Source organism: Xenopus laevis, chromosome 2L (assembly GCF_017654675.1).
Source record: "Xenopus laevis strain J_2021 chromosome 2L, Xenopus_laevis_v10.1, whole genome shotgun sequence".
Classification (NCBI taxonomy): Eukaryota; Metazoa; Chordata; class Amphibia; order Anura; family Pipidae; genus Xenopus; species Xenopus laevis.
The window spans coordinates 15231561-15255744 of NC_054373.1; the positions used below are offsets into that span (position 1 = coordinate 15231561).

The window sequence follows — 24184 nt, forward strand, 5'->3', positions numbered from 1 at the left end:
CTCTAGTACTTCCTGATCCTGAAGAACTTCAAAGCAGCTGATAAAACGAATTACCAGTCCAGTGTGAAGCCCCTGACAATGAGCTGCTCAAAGGCTGCTACTTAGAGAAAGAGGTTTGTTTGTTAAAAGGTAGATAAGGAGATCTGATGAAATTGAACTGTTTATAAAGAAAGGGGATGTAATGTTTGTGAAAGTTGCCCAGCTTTAAAAACGAGTGCTTTATAATGGTGAAAATAAATATGGTATAATGTTAACACAATAAATAGGACTTGCGTTGAATTGTGTTAAGTTTAAGCAGGTGTTTTTAGATGTATACTGTCCCATTAAAGCAACGATAGAAAAAAAAATGTGGTATTTAGCCATGGGCAGCTATTCAGTGTGATAAAGGATCTAGTTACAGAGCAGATAAGCTCTGTAGAATATAATAGCATTCTACAGAGCTTATCTGTTATCTGCTAGTTAACCTATGCCATGGCTACACAGCAGCTTGTTTATCTACACTAAACTGGTGTTTCTGAAGCAACAACCTGGTTTTTCCAGTGCAGTTAAACAGTACATTATACAGTGAATAAAGTACCCCCTCTTGTAAAATATAAGGATATTATTGTGAGTGGGGCCCTAAGCTCAGTAAGTGACAGCAGCACAGAGCATGTGCAGTGAATCAACAGCAAAGAGGATGGGGAGCTACTGGGGCATCTTTGGAGGCACAGATCTTCCCTGCTAAATTGTTTGTTGAGATTTATTTCTGGTAGTTGTAGTTCTGCAGTATATGAAGGGAGGCATGCATTTTGCAAGCGCATGTAATTGCCCCCTCTATTTTTGCTTTATGATCAAGGAGAGACTGTAATACAGTTTGGCATAGCTGAAGGATGTTATGCCGGATGAAATTTATCTTTATTAATTATATACTGTATGAGGATTGAAGAGGTGGGAATTTCAAGAGTTTTAAGACTGGTGGGATTTTAGTTTGCAGGGAATCCATATCTGCCGCAATAGCAACCAAGATGCCTACGTTATTTGGAATGTTCCCATTTGGTTTGTAAGAAATCCACCCGTCTCATATATATGCGTTCTCATATAAAAAGCAAATTAGCTGAGCCAATGGCATTACTGGGTTATGGAGAAAGCCTCATCCACAAAGCTGTAATCCATTAGAAAATATCCGGTTGATATAAAATTTTACGCAAGGTCGTCACATTGAACGATGTCAGTATTTACAGTTTAAACATGCGTTTACTGGTTTCTGTGTCTGGCAGCACTATGGAATAAATTGGGATCACCCCCGTTGCAGCATACTAAGGTATTGGCGTATTTTCTACATCTGGTTTTCACCCGGACAGCCCAGTTTTCAGGACGACTGTCCGGGTAAACACTGCCTGTGATCAGCTATCGTTGTGTCATCGGACCTGCCCCTGATGTCATTGGGCCTGCTCCTGATGTCATCGGACCTGCCCCTGATGTCATTGGGCCTGCTCCTGATGTCATTGTGCCTGCTCCTGATGTCATTGGGCCTGCTCCTGATGTCATTGGGCCTGCTCCTGATGTCATTGGGCCTGCCCCTGATGTCATTGGGCCTGCCCCTGATGTCATTGGGCCTGCCCCTGATGTCATTGGGCCTGCTCCTGATGTCATTGGGCCTGCCCCTGATGTCATTGGGCCTGCTCCTGATGTCATTGGGCCTGCCCCTGATGTCATTGGGCCTGCCCCTGATGTCATTGGGCCCCCCTGAAGCCAGCCCCACCCCCTCCTCCCGGTCTGCAGCAGTCCCCAACCTTTTTTTTACCGGGGACCAGTGCAAAAATGTTTTTTTCTTTATTGCAGGGACCAGGGGTGGGGTCGGGGAGGGTCAGTCGGGCGTCGGCAGCAAGTTTGGACACGCCGCATCCAATTTTGGCGATTCTGTGTCCAATTCGGCGCGCCTTGTTTTTGTGGGCTGAGCTCCGCGGCCAGCCCGCCGGTTGGGGACCACGTGGACTCGGCAAAAGGTGGCAACCATAATCACAGATGAACAATGGGAAGAAACTACGGATTCACTTTATTATTTTTTAATTTCTACAAGAGATAAATTGATTAATTTTAAGATGTTGCATCAGTTCTTATTACACTCCCGTTAAGCCAAGTAGAATTTATCCCAATAGATCTTCAATTCCCTCAAGCTGATTTCTTTTCATATTATATGGTAATGTCCTAAGATTGGGAAATATTGGAAAGGGATTATGAAAATGTTAAATGCTAATCTTGCTATTCCCCACATTGTTTCACACATATTTTGTTTGTGTATTATGGATGAAATGTTGCCTCAAAGTAAAACTCTGTTGTATATTGTGTAGAATGCTTCTGTTGTAGGCTAAAAAAGCCATTATACTACAATAGGCGGAACCCTTTATTTCCCCTACTGTTTCTCAATGGGTTAACCTAGTCAACAAAGTGCTGCCATTTATAAAACTTACCTATGAAGCTAGAGGAGTATCAGATAAATTTGATAAGATTTGGGGCTCGTGGGTTGTCTATCTGGTACTATAATAGTTTTTTTTCTGGCAAATGTTTTAATTTTTTATTAAAGGGGTGGTTCACTCTTTCAGTTAACTTTTATTATGGTATAGGCTAATTCTAAGCAACTTTTCAATTGATCTTCATTATTTATTTTTTATAGTTTTTGAATTGTTTCCCTTCTTCTTCAGACTCTTTCCAGCTTTCAGATGAGGGTCACTGACCCTAATTAAGAACAAATTCTCTGTAAGGCTACACATGTATTGTTATTGTTACTTTTTATTACTCATCTTTCTATTCAGACCCTCTCCTATTCATATTCAAGTCTCTTATTCAAATCAGTGCATTGTTGCTAGGGGAATTTGGACCCTAGAAACCATATGGCTGAAAATGCAAACTGGAGAGTGTCTAAATAAAAAGCTAAATAACTCAAAAACCACAAATAATAAAAAATCAAATCCAATTGCAAATTGTCTCTTTACTTAGAAAATGAAGTTATTAAGCAGGAAAGAGTCACGTGACCTTTTTCGGGTCAGTTCTAAGGAGAGTGTTTTTAGCAAACTGTAGCCAGTTGGATGTATTGTACAGCAGGTGGCGCTGTTGATTCAAATCCATTCTATCAGCAGTGTAAAAACTCTTGAAAAGTAGAAAAAAATTATGTCAATTTCAAACAGTGCCTAGAAGAGAGCTCTGACACATTTTACATTTATTTGTTTTGAGAGTTTAGTTTTCTTTTTATTTATTTTTTTTCATCTCATATATAAGTCTTGAGGGCAATGCAAAATCCCCATAGACACGACGATTCTTCTTGCCGAACGACCGATTTTAGGGAAGTCCGCCCAATCCTTCAAAATTATCGCGCGGTTAGTGGGATTTGAACGATCGTACATCTTACGATTTTTCGGCCGACATCTGTCAGGAAATTGATCAGCCAGGTCAAAAAATCTTTGTCGGTCCCAGTGCAATCTAGTGTTTGCAGGGCCAAGCAGGCAGCTCCCCTTTGTTTTCCTGGCAAATTGGTCTTTTTAGTTGATGGTCAATTCGTACGATCGTTTGTTCTGAGAAAATTGTGGTCTCATGATGAGGATCTGATCTTTTAAAAATCTCAACATCTATGGCCAGCTTAACTTCTTGGTTTGTTTGCCCTGGAGTTTACAAACATGTTACAGACTGACAGATTCAGTCCTGCCTGTCTTTATACCCTGGCTGTCTGGCTGCAGTCTCCCTTGCCTCATCTTCAGATAAACTTTTTGGTATGCAGTACACTTGGTTAAACAGAAACCGTTAGGAAGTCGACAATTGCGGCTACACAGCAGCTTGTTTATATAAACTATAGTAGTACTTATCTGTTATCTACTGTGTATCCTGTGCTTGAATGTCTGCCCCCATGGCTACACAGCAGCTTGTTTAAATAAACTTTGTTTATATAAACTATAGTAGTACTTATCTGTTATCTACTTTGTATCCTGTGCTTGAATGGCTGCCCCCATTGCTACACAGCAGCTTGTTTATATAAACTACAGTAGTACTTATCTGTTATCTACTATGTATCCTGTGCTTGAATGGCTGCCCCCATGGCTACACAGCAGCTTGTTTATATAAACTATAGTAGTACTTATCTGTTATCTACTCTGTATCCTGTGCTTGAATGGCTGCCCACATGGATACACAGCAGCTTTTTTATATAAACTATAGTAGTACATATCTGTTATCTACTGTGTATCCTGTGCTTGAATGGCTGCCCCCATGGCTTCACAGCAGCTTGTTTATATAAACTATAGTAGTACTTATCTGTTATCTACTGTGTATACTGTGCTTGAATGGCTGCCCCCATGGCTACACAACAGCTTGTTTATATAAACTATAGTAGTACTTATCTGTTATCTACTGTGTATCCTGTGCTTGAATGGCTGCCCCCATGGCTACAGCATCTTGTTTATATAAACTATAGTAGTGTTTCTGAAGCCAACACACCAGTTTTACCAATTCAGGGCAACAGTACATTACATTTTAATTACTTTAGAACATGTTTCTTTTTTGGTGTTACTGTTCCTTAAATTTTAAGACTAATACAGTTAGGAAAGCAAAGGAAGCAGCTCAATGGCATTTATAAAAAGTCCTTTTATGACAGTTGAGTAAACATTTAGCAGGCGGAACCTGCCCATTATTTATGAGAATGAGACATTGGACCGCAGCTGATCGTTGCTGATGACAAGTCGTGTCTTCCTGCTGATACACATCTTGCAAGGAAAGTGCTTTTGAGCACCAAATTGTTGATTTTAAGTCTGATTGTGGAAAAGATCACGTTGCCTTGGATACAAGCAGAGTTTGAGACATAATGTATTTAGTATTTGCCTGTAATTGTTGGACAGCGGAGCAGTCTGAGGAAGATCAAGATTTACCCTTGTGGGTCTATCCGTGGGGTTTCTTGTTCCGTGAAGTCAGATTCGCTCCGATACTGGAACAGGTTCTTGTTGTTTCTTCCTAGAACATCTTGCTGCCAGTGATGCAGACGTAACGTGACAGTTGTTCCGGACGTGGCTCTGATTGTATTAATAAACTCAAGCCAGAGGCAGTGAGACAAGCAGAGGTTACCTCCGATCATTTGGCCTCCGCACTTCTGTTTGTGTGAATCCTTTCCAATATGTATCCGGAGTCTGGAGTCACTGGGAAGATTAATCTGGACTAAGCTCATAGTATGTGCTGAATAAGGTAAATAGTGAATGGAGGCTGGAGAGTTATAGTTTAACAGCAGCTGCAGGTTATAGATTAGAAAGTTGTGTTGCATAACTTGTTACATATATATATATCCTGTTCCAATTAATTCTTCTATATATCGAGTGGATATCTTGTACGTTTCCAAAACTGCCCATACATGACCAGTTTCGGTCTGGCAGTTTTCTACCATACGACCCAATATTATTCACATGCACATCAGCATGGGGGGCTGTTTGGACAGAGCAGATCTCAGATGATATGACACATGCCTGTGACAGAGGGGCAAATATCATGTTATAAAGGGGGCAGGACTTGTGTGGTTTGGGTGGATCATCGCTTTCAAGGGCATAACTAGAGCAAGCAGATTCTGCAGCTGCAGGGGGGCCCAGGAAGTATAGTTGCCCCATAAGACCCTAATTCATATGTAATTTCAATAAATATTGGTAATAGGCCCCTCCCCCCTGTTTAAAGGCCCCATTCTTCTTAAAGGGGTGGTTTCACCTTTAAATTAACTTGTCTTGATTATTTAATTTATATAGTTTTTTTATTTTATTTATTTTATTTTTACTGCTTTCAAAAGTGGGTCACTGACCCCCATCTAAAAAGCAAATGCTCTGTAAAGCAGCAAATGTATTGTTATTGCTACTTTTTATTACTCGTCTTTCTATTCCAGCCTCTAATATTCATATTCCAGTCGTAATTAAATCAATTTATGGTTTCTAAGGTAATTTGGACCCTAGAAACCAGCCAAGTATCATTGCCTACCTCATACTAAGAGTTAACTCAAAGGTGAACAACCCTTTTAACGGAGAACTAAACCCTAAAAATGAATGGCTAAAAATGCCATATTTTATATAGTGAACTTATTGCACGAGGCTAAAGTTTCAGCTTGTCAATAGCAGCAATGATCCAGGACTTCAAACTTGTCACAGGGGGTCACCATCTTGGAAAGTGTCTGTGACACTCACATGCTCAGTGGGCTCTGATTGGCTGTTGAGAAGCTAAGCTTAGGGCTCGTCATTAATTATCCAGCAGAAAATGAGGTTGGTCTGTAATATAAGCTGATGCTACAGGGCTGATTATTAAATTCTGATGCTAATTGCACTGGTTTCTGTGCTGCCATGTAGTAATTATCTGTATTAATTACTAATCAGCCTTATATTGTGACATTTCTATTCTATGTGTACTGTATATTGTGAGTGGGTCCCTAAGCTCAGTAAGTGACAGCAGCACAGAGCATGTGCAGTGAATCAGCAGAAAAGAAGATGGGGAGCTACTGGGGCATCTTTGGAGACACAGATCTTTACTGCTAAAGGGCTGTGGTTGCCTTGGGCTGGTACAGAAGCACAAAACATAATGTACAACATTTCTAGCGACTTCTTTAGTTAAGCTTTAGTTCTTCTTTAATTGTCAGTGTCCCTTGGGGGGCCCAGGCAGACTTGGGCATGGATAGCCCGGTTTAACGGGCCTCTAAATTTCTAATTTCCTTTTATATATAGGTGAACCCCACTTCATGGGCTCTTCTCCCACTACTTCCCCATATGTAAGTTTAACCAGGCAGCAAGCAAGTTAGAACTAAGGGGGTTTACGGGGGTGGAGGTTTAACGACCTCTGACAAAATGTACTGCTCTGTGTGCAATTACGATGGGGCTGCTGCCTTGCCTGTGTCTCCAATGAGAGCTTTATGATGTGCTAAGGATTTATCCAAACAGAGGTTTCCTGTGCTGAAATAGTCCGGGCTCGGGCACACCTGCATTTAACAAGAATAGAATGAATTCCCCTCGGTGCCAGAGCACTGAAACATTCTCCTTTTCTCCAGGGCCAATTCTCCCAGCAAAGCCAAAGGCTCACTCCTTTTTCCTTTCTTCTTCTATTTTTAATATTTTCCCCCCTGTACTGGTTAAGGGGGCGGTGAGAGGGTGGGTAGGTACATAAACAGACATGTTGTTACACCTTCTCTGAACACAGTGACTTTTCATCACCCCGTGTTTTATGGCTGCACAGTAGACCCTGTATGATCGTCGCACAAAGACCTGCTTCTTGCACCCTGTTATGTGACTGCAGAATGACTGACTCGCCCGTGGAACGTTTAACGGTCTCCTGCAGACACAAAGCAGTCATGGTAAGACAGAAAAAAAAGTCTCCTAAACATAATTTCTTTTCCGATAGATTTATGAAGTATCGCACGTAGTTTTCAGGGAGGGGGTCACATGGAAAAGGTGTTGTATGAACAAGCGGGGCTTATAACCAGCACTGTGTTATGCGGAGGCTGCGTGGGTGTTGGATACATTAATGCTTCACGTTATCCCCCTGCTAAAACATCTGCAGGTTGGGAATCAGCTGACCGAACAGCGAGAACGGCGCTAGTTAATGGTTTTAAAGGAGAAGGAATAACATTTTCTACTTAAGCTAGGCACCCCCAAGTGACTGATTTTACTTACCTGATACCCAGGGCCGGTGCTCCTATCAGCAAAAAACTGGGGTTCTTCTAGCGAGCACCACGGAGCGATCCTCTTCCTGCTTCTTCGGTTTTTAAATTTCCCGGGGCAGACGCATGCATGGTAGAATAAAATAGCCGGCTTTTTCGTATAAAGTTCAGCTTTTCACTCTACTGCGCATGTGCACCCGCGAGAAGACCCAGAGAAGCAGGAAGATGATCGCTCCCTGGTGATCGCTAGAAGATCCCCGGGCCGGTGCAGTTTTCTGCTGATAGAAGCACCGGCCCTGGGTGTCAGGTAAGTAAAAGTAGTCCGTTGGGGGTGCCTAACTTTTGGCATCCCCAAGTAGAAAATGGTATTCCTTCTCCTATAAGGAAAATGTTAAGAAATAGGGATTTATTTCATCTTATTTAATCTCACCCATGTACAAAGACTGGTGCAGTTGGCACATTGTGCATTGACATTGATGACAAGTATTACTGGCATTGTCTTTCCTAAAAGGAACATCCCTTAGTGTGGTGGTACATGCAGGCCCGGATTTGCGGCGAGGCCACATAGGCCCGGGCCTAGGGCGGCACATTTTTGGGGGCGGCATGCGGCCCAGCCGCTCTGTGGGGAGCCTGTGCTCCCCAGTGCTCCGGCGCTCGAACACTGGCTTTTGCGCCAGCATGTGGTAGTGCGGGCGCTAGGACCACACGGAGCGCACAGCCTAGGGTCGCCCGCCCAGTGAATCCGGCACTGGGCACATGGGAAGATTTGCACCGAATCCACTATTTGAGATTCGGCCGAATCCCTGAATCCTTTGTGAAAGATTTGCCTGAACCGAATCCAAATCCTAATTTGCATATGTTTTTTTTTGTGAGCCGAGTGACACGCGCCTTCACATGTTTACAAACTCCCGGATTATTATCGAGGGGTGCGGGAAGTGCGGCTGGCGGGTGATTCAATCAATTCTATAGGAGAATGCCCACTCGCTTCAATCTGGCGGCATTACTCACCAGCCTTATTTCTGGATAAAAATAATTTCTGTGTCGTGCCCTGGAACTCAGGGGTCTGTTATTTACTCACACGCTGGCTTCTTTTTATTATTGGGCCGCTGCAAAATGAAAAAACTGGTCCCTACCCCGCTGTTTAATTATTACGGTGAATAAAAGTAATGCTGGTAAGGGGCAGATCTGTATTTAGAAACTTTCCGGCGCTGCCCAAGCAAAGCTGGTTACCTGGAAAATACTATTTCTTATTGCAAGCATCTTTTTAAATGGATATTTCTGATTTAAATGAAGTGGCCGTACATCAAATCCTCCACATTTCCAAAATGTAAAAAATAAAACAATTCCATTGTCTGTTAACAAAAATTATCACTCTTACTTGTCACATTACTTTTAAAGGAACAATTCAGTGTGAAAATAAAAACTGGGCAAATAGATATAAATGTGCAAAATAAAAAATGTTTCTAATATAGTTAGTTAGGCAAAAATGAAAGGTCTAAAGGCTGGAGTGACTTCATGTGTAACATAATTGCCAGAACACTACTTCCTGCTTTTCAGCTCTCTTGGTTTCCACTGATTGGTTACCATGCAGTAACTGAGTGACTTGAGGGGGGGGGGCACATGGTCATCTGTTGCTTTTGAATCTGAGCTGAATGCTGAGGATCAATTGCAAACTCACTGAACAGTTATGTCCCATGTGCCCCCCCTTATAGTCACTGACTAACTCAGAGTTAGAGAGCTGAAAAGCAGGAAGTAGTGTTCTGGCTATTATGTTACACATCCAGTCACTCCAGCCTTTATACATTACATTTTTGGCTAACTATGTATAACTAACTATATTAGAAACATTTTTTTATTATGCACAGTAGTGATGTGCCGGTTGGGTGAAACCCGACCGCATCCAACCCTAACCCGCCCAAGCCCGACCTCCTGCTTTCATTTTAAGGCCCGTGACGACCCACCGATGACGTATCACAAAAGGGGCAGAGCAGGAGGCGCGTGTCTTTAAAAAATCAAGCAGGTGGTCGGAAGCCAGCAATTCCGGGTGTCCGCCACCCACAAATGGAGGTGCGGGGTCGGCCCGAACCCGCCTGACCCGCGGGTAAACCTGCCTATCCGCACATAACTAATGCACAGCCTATCTATTAACCCATTTTTCGTTTTTACACTGAACTGTTCCTTTAAGGGGTTTGGTTTGGGTTTGGCTACACACTAATAGGGTTATATAATAAAAGGCACTAGGTTTTGCCTAGGTGCATAACCTATAGCTATCAGCAGGTAGAATTTATTGGTCACCCGTTTAAAAGCAAACATCTTATTGGTTGCTCCTGGGCAAACTTAGTGCCTTTTATTACATATGGGGGTAAGACTTTAAACGAATCAGAATCCAGAATCAGATCACCAGCATAGGTGTGTGCCATACACTGGGGAAGAGAGGCATTTTGGTCCTAACCTAGAGAACCACAGTGATTTAAATGCCCCTTGTTTTTTTAGATGGGGTCACTGACCCCCATTTGAAAGCTGGAAAGAGTCAGAAAAAGAAGGCAACATTCTTTGCGGGTCAACAAAAAGCACATCACTACTATGAAGGCAATAAGAGTGAATAATTCCTAGGACCAACTGCAAAGCTGCTTAGAATAGACTTCTCTAACATGTAAACGTTTACTTTAATGTTAACGTATCAAATTTCTTTATATTTTACATTCCCACTTGCTATGTCAGAATTGACATCTCCATTAATTAGCTAGTGTGTGGGAATGAGTTTAATCTCTCTAACCTGCACCTCGTTAGCTGAACAGAACAGGATTAAGTAGAGGAGGCTGTGCTTTCATTGGTGCCTCTCATTTTGGGAGAGATGAAAGGGAATTGGTTAAAATGGGGATTAGTAGTGGTCATTGGTGATAAAAGAGAGGTCAGCAGGCAGCACAGAGCAAGGGGAAGGGGATAAATTCATCAACCTGCAAACTGGAAAGGCAGCGATAAAAAAGTAACAATATTGATATTTTTTTTACTTGATACTTCAGTCTGTAATAGGGGATCTATTGGAGGGGAACCATATTCATAAATGATGCTACAATAGAGCTCTATACATTTGAGAACACTCTGTTTAACTCCTGTATAACGAACTCTTCCTTATCTGTAAGTCTGAGACAAAGTGAGAAGAAGAGACTCTTCTATTGGACTCGTTATGAGTCATTACCAAATGGCTTAGTGGAAAAACCTGGTGCAAATTAGCATGCTCTTTGCTCACAATCCACTTTGTATTCCCATCATTCCAGTGTAATTGGGGCCCCTGCTGTTAGACTCACATTGTTGTGGAAAGAGTGTATTGCTTGCATACGGGCACACGTTACATTCACCATGTAAACGGTAGCATGTGGGCAGCCCTCCGGCCTCACCAGTGGAAGTTACATGCCTAAAGAGCCCTGGACTTAAAGGAACAGTAGCACCAAAAAAATAAAAGCATTTTAAAGTAACATACCATGTACGGTCCCCCTTGCTTTGGTTAAAGTTATGTGTTTGCCTTAGAATATTTTTATAAAAATAGGCTGCTGTGTAGCCATGGGGGCAACCATTCAACCTGAAAAAGGAGAACATGCGCAGGTTGCTTAGCAGATATCACCAAACCAAAAAGGAGACAGCACTCCGGTACGAGGAAGGCAGGTTTATTACAGTGTCCTGCAATGAAGATACACTTTACGAGTTTTCGAGGCACAATCCCTTAATAATAAGCAATGCTTCGCAAAGTTTATGATTAAGGGGAAACGCGTAAAGTGTATCTTCTTTGCAGGACACTGCAATAAACCTGCCTTCCCCTTACTTGAATGCCGTCTCCTTTTTGGTTTGGTGACATATGTACAGTGGGGACGCCGTGCACTGAGCACCCGTAGGGGAGTTTAGGAGCAGTTTTAAGGGATACAGAGCTGGAGCTGTTACTTTGGCTGAGATTGTTTCTTAGCAGATAACAGATAAGCTCTGTAATAGAATACAATGATATGTTACAGTGTGCATCTGTTATCTACTGTGTATCCTGTGCTAGAATGGCTGCCCCCATGGCTACCCAGCAGCTTGTTTATATAAACTATAGTAGTACTTATCTGTTATCTACTGTGTATCCTGTGCTTGAATGGCTGCCCCCATGGCTACCCAGCAGCTTGTTTATATAAACTATAGTAGTACTTATCTGTTATCTATTGTGTATCCTGTGCTTGAATGGCTGCCCCCATGGCTACACAGCAGCTTGTTTATATAAACTATAGTAGTACTTATCTGTTATCTACTGTGTATCCTGTGCTTGAATGGCTGCCCCCATGGCTACACAGCAGCTTGTTTATATCAACTATAGTAGTACTTATCTGTTATCTACTGTGTATCCTGTGCTTGAATGGCTGCCCCCATGGCTACACAGCAGCTTGTTTATATCAACTATAATAGTACTTATCTGTTATCTACTGTGTATCCTGTGTTTGAATGGCTGCCCCCATGGCTACACAGCAGCTTGTTTATATAAACTATAGTAGTTCTTATCTGTTATCTACTGTGTATCCTGTGCTTGAATGGCTGCCCCCACAGCAGGTATAGGACCTGTTATCCAGAATGCTCAGATAATGGATCTTTCCATAATTTTGATCTTCATACCTTAAGTCTACTAGAAAATCATGTAAACCACAATCTAGGGTTTGCTTCCAATAAAGAATAATTATATTTTAGTTGGGATCAAGTACAAGTTACTGTTTTATTATTACAGAGAAAAAGTAAATAATTTTTCAAAAGTTTGATTATTTGGATAAAATGGAGTTTATGGGAGACTATTCCGTAATTCTGAGCTTTCTTGATAAGGGATCCCATACCTGTAATAATAAAATAGTACCTTGTACTTGATCCAAACTATATATATATATATATATATATATATATATATATATATATATATATATATATATATATATATATATATATATATATATATATATATATATATATATATATATATATATATACACATATATATATATATATATATATATATGTATATATATGTATATATAATAAATCTATAATAAATCCTTATGGAAAGCAAAACCAGCCTATTGGGTTTATTTAATGCTTACATGATTTAAGGAATGAAGATTCAAATTATGGAAAGATCTGTTATCAGGGAAACCCCAGGTCTCGATCATTCTGTATAACAGGTCCCATACCTGTACCAGGTAATACATTGTCCTATATCTGATTCATTCATATGTTTCTATATTGATATAAATCCCCTCTGGGTGCTAGATATTTCCCAGCATTCCTTGGACCATGTGCCATATGGAATCATAGCCCAGGGCAACCACAAGCCATAGCAAGGAATTTTGTGGCCACCTAAATCACAGGGCTGTGTATGGAACACCCTGTCCTGATCTGACCTGGGCTTATCCCAATGCAACCTGTTCATTCCTTCTCTTCTATATTTATTCTTCTTTTCTTTGTGCCTGACTTTATCTGCTTATTGTGTCCAGTCCAAGCCAACTGGAACAGGCATGGAAATACAAACACACACAGCAGCCTTTTAGGCTATTGTTAGACTGCAACTCCCAGTATATCCCCAGCAACTCCCAGTATTGTCAGTCCTGTGGCGGTAGAACTCAGCAGTGCAATATGGAATTTATTCTGTCCTTGTAATAAATGCGCCTTTCAGCCTGTTGTTTTTGTAGGGTCCATTTGAGGCTAGCTTGCCTGACATTTAGACATGGCTCTCTCTCTGCATATGACTTGCTCCACTGAGCACTTTGCATTAAGGTCAGAGAGACAATGCTCCAGTTCTGCAGGGTATAAGATCCCTTAGCCAACTGCTCTCTGTTCTGTAGGCGGCATCGACACAATGCTTATACATGTTAAAGGGGAAATATCCACCTAGGTTAAATGTAAGACAAGCAATTATTGTATTCCTGGAATGAGAATCTGATTACCGTTCCTTTTCCCATGCTTGCACTAAAAGCGATTCTGTCATGGTTTCATTAAGGGGTGGTTCACATTTAAATTACGTTTTAGTATGTTATAGAATGGCCACTTCTAAGCAACTTTTCTATTGGCCAACAGCTTTTAATTTTTTTTATAGTTTTTTCTAGGGATGCAACGAATACAGGATTCGGTTCGGTATTCGGCCAGGATTCTGCTTTTTTTCAGCAGGATTCGGAATCGGCCTAATCCTTCTGCCAGGCCGAAACCAAATGTGAATCCTAATTTGCGTATGGGTGGGGAAAGTGCGTCACTTTTTGTCACAAAACAAGGAAGTAAAAAATGTTTTCCCCTTCCCAACCCTAATTTGCATATGCAGATTTGGTTTTCGGACGAATCTTTCGCAAAGGATTCAGGGGTTTGGCCGAATCCAAATAAGTGGATTCGGTGCATCCCTAGTTTTTTCATTTATTTGCCTCCTTCTTCTTACTCTTTCCAGCTTTCTAATGGGGAGTCACTGACCCCATCTAAAAAAAACAGATGCTCTGTAAGGTTACTTATTGCTACTTTTTATTTCTCATCTTTCTATACAGGCATCTCCTATTCATATTCCAGTCTCTTATTCAAATCAGTGCATGGTTGCTAGGGTTATTTGGACCCTAGCAACCAGACTGCTGAAATTGGAGAGCTGCTGATTAAAAATCTTATATGGCTCAAAAAACACAAATAAAACACGAAAACCAATTGCAAATTAACTCAGAAAAGCACTCTCTAAATTATACTAAAAGTTAATTAAAGGTGAGCAAGTCCTTTAAATGAAAGGCATGCATACTTACAGTATATACAATTTGATTGGTGAGTTGTGGCAGCTTCCTTTCCTATTTGAAACCAGTGGCAGGGGGTTGCTGTTGTGATGGAATTAGGGCTCTTACACACAGGTGGTTTTCCCTGTGCTCCCGTGCGTTTGCGCTTTGTTCCGTTCAGCAGTAGGGGAGCGCAGGAGTAGACGCACTCAATCATTTTGAAGGGGGCTGTACTCACACAGACGCATGTAAGCGCCAAATGCAGGTTGGGACGCAGCATGTTGCATTTCACCTGCTTTCGGAGCATAATTCAGAGTATATTCATAGTATAATTCAGAGTATAATTCCTGCTGGTGAGATTTTGTAAATGCTTATGGCACATGGGGCATATTGCCCAATTGTAGCCATTTTGCTTATCAGATTTCAACCAGAAATTTGTAGAACAGACTGGACCACAATAATTGTCAACTCTGGAATATCCTGGCAGAGATCATGCCATAAATGTAACATGCTACGTAGTACAAGTATGGGATCAGTTATCCAGAAACCCGGTATCAAAAACCTGCGAATTACGGGAAGGCCATCTCCCATAGACTACATATTATCCAAATAATCCAAATTTTATAAAATTATTTCCTTTTTCTCTGTAATAATAAAACAGTAACTTGTACTTGATCCCAACTAAGATATAATTAATCCTTATTGGAAGCAAAATCAGTCTATTGGGTTTATTTCATGTTTACATGATTTTCTAGTAGAGTTAAGGCATGAAGATCCAAATTACATCTGGAAAGCCCCAGGTCCCGAGCATTCTGGATAACAGGTCCCATACCTGTGTTACAAAGACCAACTGCAAATTGTCTTAGAATCCCCTTGTCTACGTCATACTAAAATATCAACCTGATTTTGGTTTTCATCAGTCACTATACTAAATCCCCAGGCTCTCCAGCAAGGTTCTACTGACTGCTAGGTCCTGTTGGACGCACTATGTTCTCTGTTTTGTTTATTTAATAAAACAGATTAAAACAAAACAATACAAGATAATAAAATGTAGTTAAGAGCTCCCTCTAGAGGCAACTGAGAACATTGTGACGTTCCCATGGAAACTACCAAACAATGTTGGAGCAAGCATGGGGATCTCTCTAGTTTGCAATTTAAGCAGTCTGGTCGCTATAGTCAAAATTCCCCTAGCAACCATGTTGTGATTTTAATAAGAGACTGGAATATGAAAGGAGAGGACTGTATAGAAAGATGAGTAATAAAAAGTAGCAATAACAATAAATGTGTAGCCTTACAGAGCATTTGTTTTTAGATGGGGTCAGTGACCCCCATTTGAAAGCTGGAAAGAGTTGGAAGAAGAAGGCAAATAATTTAAAAAACTATAAATAATGACGACCAATTGAAAAGTTGCTTAGAACTAACCATTCTATAACTTACTAAAAGTTAACTTAAAGGGGTTGTTCACCTTTGAGTTAACTTTTAGTATGATGAAGAGAATGATATTCTATGTTTTATTATTTGTGGTTTTTTAGCTTTTTATTCAGCAGCTCTCCAGTTTGTAATTTCAGCAACTTGGTTGTTAGGGTCCAGATTACCCAGCAACCATGCATTGATTTCAATAAGAGACTGGAATATGAATGAGAGGGGCTGAATAGAAAGAAGAGGAATAAAGTAGCAATAACCATACACGTGTAGCCTCAGAGAGAATTTTTTTTAGATGGGGTCAGTGACCCTCATTTGAAAGCTGAAAAGAAGAAGAAGGCAAAAAAACTTTAAAAACTATAAAAAAAAAAAAAAAAAAAAAGACCAATTGAAAAGTTGAAATGTTTTACTTCCCCGAATTGTTTAAAAACCACATTGCGGGAATAAAGAAAGTTTCATAATTACCTCGGAAGGGCGGCTGTTTCTAAAGCCTTTTCGGCCGCTGACGGTCCTAGACAGTTTCGTATATTTTTCTGGAGCTCATGAGTATTCCGTTGATTCTGGAGATCTGGGCATTGTGTTCCTTCTGACCAGCCGTTGCGTTGGTTCAGGGATTTATCCGTGTGCCCATGAATGGATCACGTATCAGTAGGTATTTGTGTAGCTATAGGACGTTCTCTTGTACAGGTATAGGATCCCTTATCTGGAAACCTGATATCCAGCTCTGAGTCTCCCATAGACTCCATTTTATCCAAATAATCCACATTTTTAAAAATGATTTCCTATTTCTCTGTAATAATAAAACAGTAGCTTGTACTTGATCCCAACTAAGATATAATTAATCCTTATTGCAAGCAGAACCAGCCTATTGGGTTTATTTAATGTTTAAATGAATTTCTAGTAGACTTAAGGCATAAAGACCCGAATTACGGAAAGATTCATTATCCGGAAAACCCCAGGTCCCGATAACAGGTCCCATACCTGTACTAAACTATGAGATTTATTGACTTCACTGGAGTCTGTGTATGATAGATATTTCATTGTACAGTATCGGACCTGTTATCCAGAATGCTTGGACCTGGGGTCTTCCAGTTAAAGGATCTTTCCATAGTAACTCTACTAGAAATGTAAACATTAAATAAACCCAATAGGCTGGTTTTGCCTCCAATAAGGATTAATTATATCTTAGTTGGGGTCAAGTACGAGCAACTGTTTTATTATTACAGAGAAAAAGGAAATTGTTTTTAAAAATGTGGATTATTTGGATATAATGGAGTCTATGGGAGATGGCCTTTCTGTAATTCGGAGCTTTCTGGATGAAAGGTTTCTGGATAACGGATCCCATACCTCTCCTAATTATTTTCCAGTCTCTTATTTAAATCAAAGAATTGTTGCTAAGGTACTTTGGACCCTAACAACCAGATTGTGGAAATTGCAAACCGGAGAGCTGCTGAATAAAAAGCTAACTAACTATAAAAAAAACCCACAAATAATAATAAATGAAAACGAATCGCAAATTATCTCAGAATATCAATCTCTACATCTACATATTAAAAGTTGATGCAAAGGTGAACAAACCCTTTAATCTACACAACGGTCCCAGAGTACGTGTCACAAGAGGAAAGCCTGCAGTGGAAATTAGAGGCTGTCTCCATATAATCCAGGAGAAGAGACACTGGAATAATGTTGTCATCAAGAAGGACAAACTGGGTTCCGTCAATGTCTAACTGAAGGGGAGTACACTGCAAGCTTTCAGGCAACACAGAGCCCTTCATCAGGCCAATGAGTAGGAATAAAAGGCTTGTGTTGGACTGAATGCTGCCAGTGTTGTTTATTGCATGAGCCGTTGAAGGTATCGCAAGGTCTCCCCCCCTCAATACTTGCATTGATGTTATTCTCCAGCTATAGAGGCAATGCTGTGTTTTTAGCAATGTACAACAGCTCTGGCTTCTCTTGGCCTTACAGATTAGCTGCTGTTGTTCATTTACCTCTTTTAATACTCACTAATCATCATTATCATTTTTGAAGTCTAAAGTAATGTTAGTATAGATTTTTTAATACTTGTAGCTGAGTTTGTAAATCCCCCTATAGTGGTTACACGAAGAGGACATGCAAGCCTTCTAGCTATCATCTATATCTATCTGTCTGTTTGTCTGCCTATCTATCTATCTATCTTATCTATCTATCTACGTACCTGTCTTATCAATCTATCTATCAACCTATCTACCTACCTATATATGTATCTATGGATCTATATATCCATACATCTATCCATATAAAAGAACAAAGTCCAGCACTCGCGGGTCTTTAAAGTGAAAATAAGAAGTAATTTATTCAATGTTTTGGCTCCACTAGAGAGTCTTCATCAGGAATGACCAACCAGTGAAGGCACACTCTATAGTGGACCAAAAACGTTGACTAAATCACTTCTTATTTTCACTTAAAAGACCTGCGAGTGCTGGACTTCGTTCTTATATATGGATGGATGGATAGATAGATAGATAGATAGATAGATAGATAATAGATAGATAGATAGATAGGTAGATCCATAGATAGGTAGATCCATAGATAGATAGATCCATAGATAGATAGATAGATAGATAGATAGATAGATAGATAGATAGATAGATAGATAGATAATAGATAGATAGATAATAGATAGATAGATAGATAGATAGATCCATAGATAGATCCATAGATAGATCCATAGATAGATCCATAGATAGATCCATAGATAGATAGATAGATAGATCCATAGATAGATCCATAGATAGATAGATAGATCCATAGATAGATAGATAATAGATGAGAGAGAGATAGATAGATAGATAGATAGATAGATAGATAGATAGATAGATAGATAGACAGACAGGTAGGTAGATGATAGATAGATAGATAGATAGATGATAGATAGATAGATAGATAGATAGACAGACAGGTAGGTAGATGATAGATAGACAGATAGGTAGGTAGATGATAGATAGGCTTGCATGTCCTCTTCTGGTAACTTCTGTAAGGTTAATTTTATTTAATTTAAGTAGCACTCAGGCACTTAATATTGTCTCCTGTCTGCACCTATTTGGACTGTTCTCTGTTCTCTATATATATAAATAAAAAATTCCACTGGTACAATGCAAGAGATTGTTGCAAAAGGTGCTCAGTGATTCCCTGGTCTGGACCGGTGTGTGTTGCTCTGGCATAATCAGAGGCAGCCAGGGTCTGTTTTAGGGCAAGGTACTGAGAATTCTGCTTTTAAAGGGGTTGTTCACCTTCAAACACTTTTTCAAGTTCTGTTTTTTTTTTTTCCAGAAAGTTCACCAGTAATAAATAGACTTTTTCCAATTACTTTCTATTTTCTATTTGGGATCATTTTTCTAATATAGAAGTTTAAAGCTTCGTTTCCCCCAACTTATTAGGTATGTCTTTCTAAAGCAGCTCTGGGAGGGGGGGGGGTCACCGACCCTGTAAACTGTTCTAAATTGATACATTTAGTGGATACATTTCTTATCTGTGTCTCTGATGAGCAGAATCTCTAGGTTTCATTACAGGCAGCTGTTAGAATTGATACAATCGTTGCTGATACTCCAGAGATGCTGCTGAGAAATGGATCAACTCAATATTGTAAAATTGTAACAGTTCAGAATCTGCAGCTGAATTACTGAGCTGCCAGACTCAAACACCAGAGACACGGACATTCAACTTTACACTTAGATTTTGGAAAAGCAGTCACAATTTAATAAAACAGGGAAATAAATTGAAAAAAAGTCTTTATTTCTGGTGAACAATCTGAAAACGACTGAGCTGAAAACAGTTTTGGAAGCGGAACAACCTTTGTAAGAGACCACTTTTGGGAGCTGTAGTTCAGCAACAAATTGAGAGCCGCAGGTTACTTCTTCCTGGGCTTTGTGGAGGCTCATTATAGAGAGGCAAATTCTATACACCAACTTCAGTCATGTTACACAAGTGACATCACGTCATGAATTATTACTGATCACATCACTAAGCTCCTATTTTAAAGGGGTTGTTCCTCTTTAAATTAACTTAGTATGATGTAGAGAGTGATACTTTTAAACAATCTGCAATTGGTTTTAATTTTTTATTATTTGTGGGTTTTGAGTTATTTAGCCTTTTATTCAGCAGCTCTCCAGTTTGCAATTTTTGCAATCTGACTGCTAGGATCCAAATTCCCCTAGCAACCATGCATTGATTTGAATAAGAGACTGGAATATGAATAGGAGAGGCCTGAATAGAAAGAAAAGTCATAAAAAGTAGCAATAACAATACATTTGTAGCCTTATAGAGCATTTGTTTTTTTAGATGGGAATCACTCAGGCCCGGACTGGCAATTTGTGTGTTCTGGCAAATGCCAGAGGGGCTGCTATAAGTTCTATAGAAAGTCAGTAATTAGTGGGCTGGTGAGGGCTGTTTGGGCCTCTGTGTGGGCTGATTGGGCCTCTGTGTACCTGAAATGCCAGGGCCTATTTTAATTCTCAGTCCGGACCTGGAATCACTGACCCCCATTTGAAAGCTGGAAAGAGGGAGAAGAAAAAGATGAATAATTCAAAAACTATAAAAAAATAAATATGGAAGACAAATTGAAAGGTTGCTTATAACTGGCTGTCCTATAACATACTAAAAATTAACTTAAAGGTGAACCACCCCTTTAATTGTATATTTTACAGGCTGTTACTCTTTTATTATTTTATTACTATGTAATAATTGAATACATGCTGTTGGCTTATTGCACAGGGGCTTTTCTTTAATTCCCTCTAGTTACAGGTGGCCACCAGCAATACAGGGAACAGGTCCTTTTATGCTTTCTTGCCGGATTTGCTCAACACAAAGGCTCCCTCCCCCTCTGTGCCGCGTGAAAAGCGATACCTGTCTCTCCTATTCCCCATGAGTCGAGGGGAGGAGAGCCGGGCAGCAGTCTCTGTGCTCTCTGTTTACTTGGCTCCGAGAAAGTGAACAGCAGCCTTTTCTTTTTTTGTAACATTGGGAGCTGAGAGGATCAGAGGCAGCATTACAGACTATGCTCTGGGCTCAGTGTGACTATGCTCTGGGCTCAGTGTGACTATGCTCTGGACTAGTGTGCGCACGGACAGCAACTATGAAACGGAGGATAGAATGATCTTTGCTTCCCCAGGTAAGGGATAGAACTGTTGCTCAGGTTTGGCTTTGAGCAGGTTTTGATATGATACCTGTTTCCTTATACTGAATACAGGGAACATCGTATCTGGCCCTCCAGCACCTCAGGGACCCCTTGCTGTGGATACAATCATTCATTAACCCTTATGACTTAAATTCCTATCTACCCTGTGCTCATGGTGAACTTCATGGTTTTAATGTGAGTGTAGCCTGAAATGTGCAGGTGTGTGAGGTGCAGGTACTTGTGTACATAATAGACTCTTTCAAATGCACATTTCCACTTTCATTGTATGGGGGAAAGAGCTTTTACGCATCATGAGCATCACTGGGTAACTTCTATCTTCCGCCTTCACATTGGGGCCCCACCCTTTCTTTAATATCTGGGGCCCCTGACCTCAAGCTGTGCCCCTGAGTGTTCCTATACTATTTAGGGTTAACGTTCATAAGCATTTAGCACTTATTGTTATTATTTGACTGCAGTCTAATTTGGAACTGGATAAAGATTCTTGTATTATACGTAGTGCAACTAACCTTCCCTGCTCCGGCATGACTTTTCCATATTGGGCAGTAACTTTACCTTAAAATAAATATACTACAGTAGAACCCACATTTTACATCCCCTCATTTTAACATTGTGGTCCCACCTATATATTATGCATAATACATTTCCCTGATTTTACATTTTCCGGGGTTTTACATCATTTTTTTCTGGTCCCCTGAAAAAACGTAAAATGGGGGTTCTACTGTATTAGGGGAGTCTGTATTACCAGTCCGTATTGGACAAAAGAGTTACAGGGACTTGCCCCAGTTCCCAGGGCACCATTCAGTAACCATTTATTTATTCAATAAATAATTGAATTATATGCTTTTCATACCATCGGGAACCTGATGGTACGAAACGCGTAAGGTGGGTCAGTATGTACTATTTTTTAAGGGGTGTATGTATATAAAATGGCCATTTCTAAGCAACTTTTCAATTGGTCTTCATTATTTATTTTTAATAGTTTTTTTTTTTAATTGTTTGCCATCTTCTTCATATTCTGTAAAGGTGGCCATACACGGGCTGATAAAAGCTTCCGACAGACCGAGTCGACTTATTGGCACGTGTATGGGGCCCTCCAACGGGCTTCCCCGAAAGTCGCCAGATGTCGATTGGACGGTACTAAAAATCCCGTTGGATCGCGGCTGCATCTGTTCGTTGACTGCACGTTAGCCATTGTTAGGATCCGATCGTTGGACCCTAGGGCCCACGATCGGATCAGCCCGATATTGCCCACCTCAAGGTGGGCATATTGGGGAGAGATCTGCTCGTTTGGCAACATCGCCAAACGAGCGGATCTCTCCGTGTATGGCCACCTTAAGGCTACACATGTATTGTTATTGCTACTATTTATTACTCCTCTTTCTATTCTGGCCTTTCCTATTCATATTCCAGTCTCTCATTCAAATCAGTGCATGGTTGCTAGGATAATTTGGACCCTAGCAACAAGATTGCTGAAATTGCAAACTGGAGAGCTGCTGAATAAAAAGCTAAATAACTTAAAAACTACAAATAATAAAAAATGAAAACCAATTGCAGATTGTCTCAGAATATCACTCTCTACATCATACTAAACATGAACTCAAAGGTGAACAACCCCTTTAATATGATATTTGAATAAATTATGGATTTTTAACAGATTGTGAGTCATAGGACATCTTAGATAAAAGGTAACTTTACATTGGCTTCTCTTAAACAACAGCATTGTAAGTGTATGACAAGTGTATGAAGTTTGTTGTGCATCTGTGTGTTTGCAGGGCATCCATTCTCTGCTCTTGTGAGATGGGCGGATGTGTGTGGCCCTGCTGTGGCCCTTAAATGTCATCAACCCCAGAGCTGAAAGAGTTAATGGCCACGCTCCTGGAGCACTTTAAAAAGCAGAGCACTCTGCAGCAGCAGCACACATGATTGCACTTAATTCTGCATGAATTCCTTCCTTGCACTTTCCAGCATAATAAATAGGGCAGCGTGGGGTGGGTACGTAGTTCTGGAAACCAATAAATAATGGAGTGAAGAAACACCTTCTATAAGTAGAACACAAATTCACCCCACGGTGCGGAGCTGCTCGCCTTGCACCTATTTTTGACTTCTCTGTTGGCTAAAGTTGCAGGAAAACAAATCATTTGCGGCATTAATCTTGAAGGTAAAAAAAAAACTGGTGATTGCTGTGATTTAACAACTTTCTCAAAATTTTTTCTTTGTTTTATCAGATTGGGTATGTTTTTTTTCTTTTTGAATAACGTTTTCTTGTCTGAGGGATGTAATGCCCATTTTCTGTCTTCATATGTGTTTGACCAAAAAACAAATTTTCCAATTAATATCTGATTGGATTAGATATTAGAAATATGGCCGGGCAGAAAATGCCGATGGTTTCGCACCCCTCGGCCAATGGGATTGCTCTGTACAGGCCACCCTATGATGGCAGCCCACCCCTTTGATAACTAAACTGGGCAAAGATCTATTCATTTGGTTAACTTGGCCAGATCTATGGGGGTTATTTATTAAACTCCAAATGCCAAAACCCCCAAAAAAGTCTTGTTACTATAAAATCCAAACTTTTAGGGGAAAAAACCCCCCACTCATTTTTAGGGATTCATTATACCCCAAGGATGGAAAAAGTCCAGCTTCTCAGACCTGCAGAGGTTGCATATAAATCAATAGGAGGAGTCCCAAAGATCTTGATCTGCGCTGGGTTTCGTGCAATAATCCGAAGATTTTGTGGTTTTCAGGCAGAAAATGTTTTTCGTGTGTTTTTTCCCTGCAAAGAAACTTTTCTGGAAAGTGTATTGATAAATAAAGAGGAAAAAATCTGTCTGGATTTGGTCGGAGTAGATTTCAGAAATTATTGTGCTAAATTTGGATTTCGATAAATGGGCCTCTATGTAATACCCCTCTGGGATTTCTCCAGTTTGTCTGACTCAAAGATCATCAAACCAGTCCTTGGGTCAACTTTGTGCTAAGTGAGCCAATTAGATTCAGTTTTACAGCTCTGGTTTGGTTAGACCTGGTGTGTTTGTGGCCTAATACCCCATGCTCCAGTAGGGATATTTGAGTGGTTATTATACTGGTAGCCCAGGGTGCTTCAGCCACAACCTTCCTTGCAGCACAGGTGTCCCATGAGACATGTATTATTTAGGTCATGATTAACACAACTGTGTTCAGGTAGAGAAGAAAGAAACATTGCTTTAGGTT

The 24184-nt window shown here is 40.3% G+C and overlaps 1 protein-coding gene across 3 annotated transcripts in view; it reads left to right on the forward strand.

Moving 5' to 3' along the window:
- tiam1.L (T cell lymphoma invasion and metastasis L homeolog) overlaps nt 1–24184 on the forward strand; it is a 228642-nt gene that overhangs the window by 58079 nt on the left and 146379 nt on the right. The window contains exon 1 of one of the 3 annotated variants that reach the window (XM_018245948.2): nt 20733–20950. The exons of the other annotated variants lie outside the window; for them this stretch is intronic. The gene's annotated coding sequence lies outside the window, so the exon portion shown is untranslated. Of the gene's footprint in view, nt 1–20732; nt 20951–24184 lie in introns of those variants that run through there. 3 annotated transcript variants of the gene reach the window in all.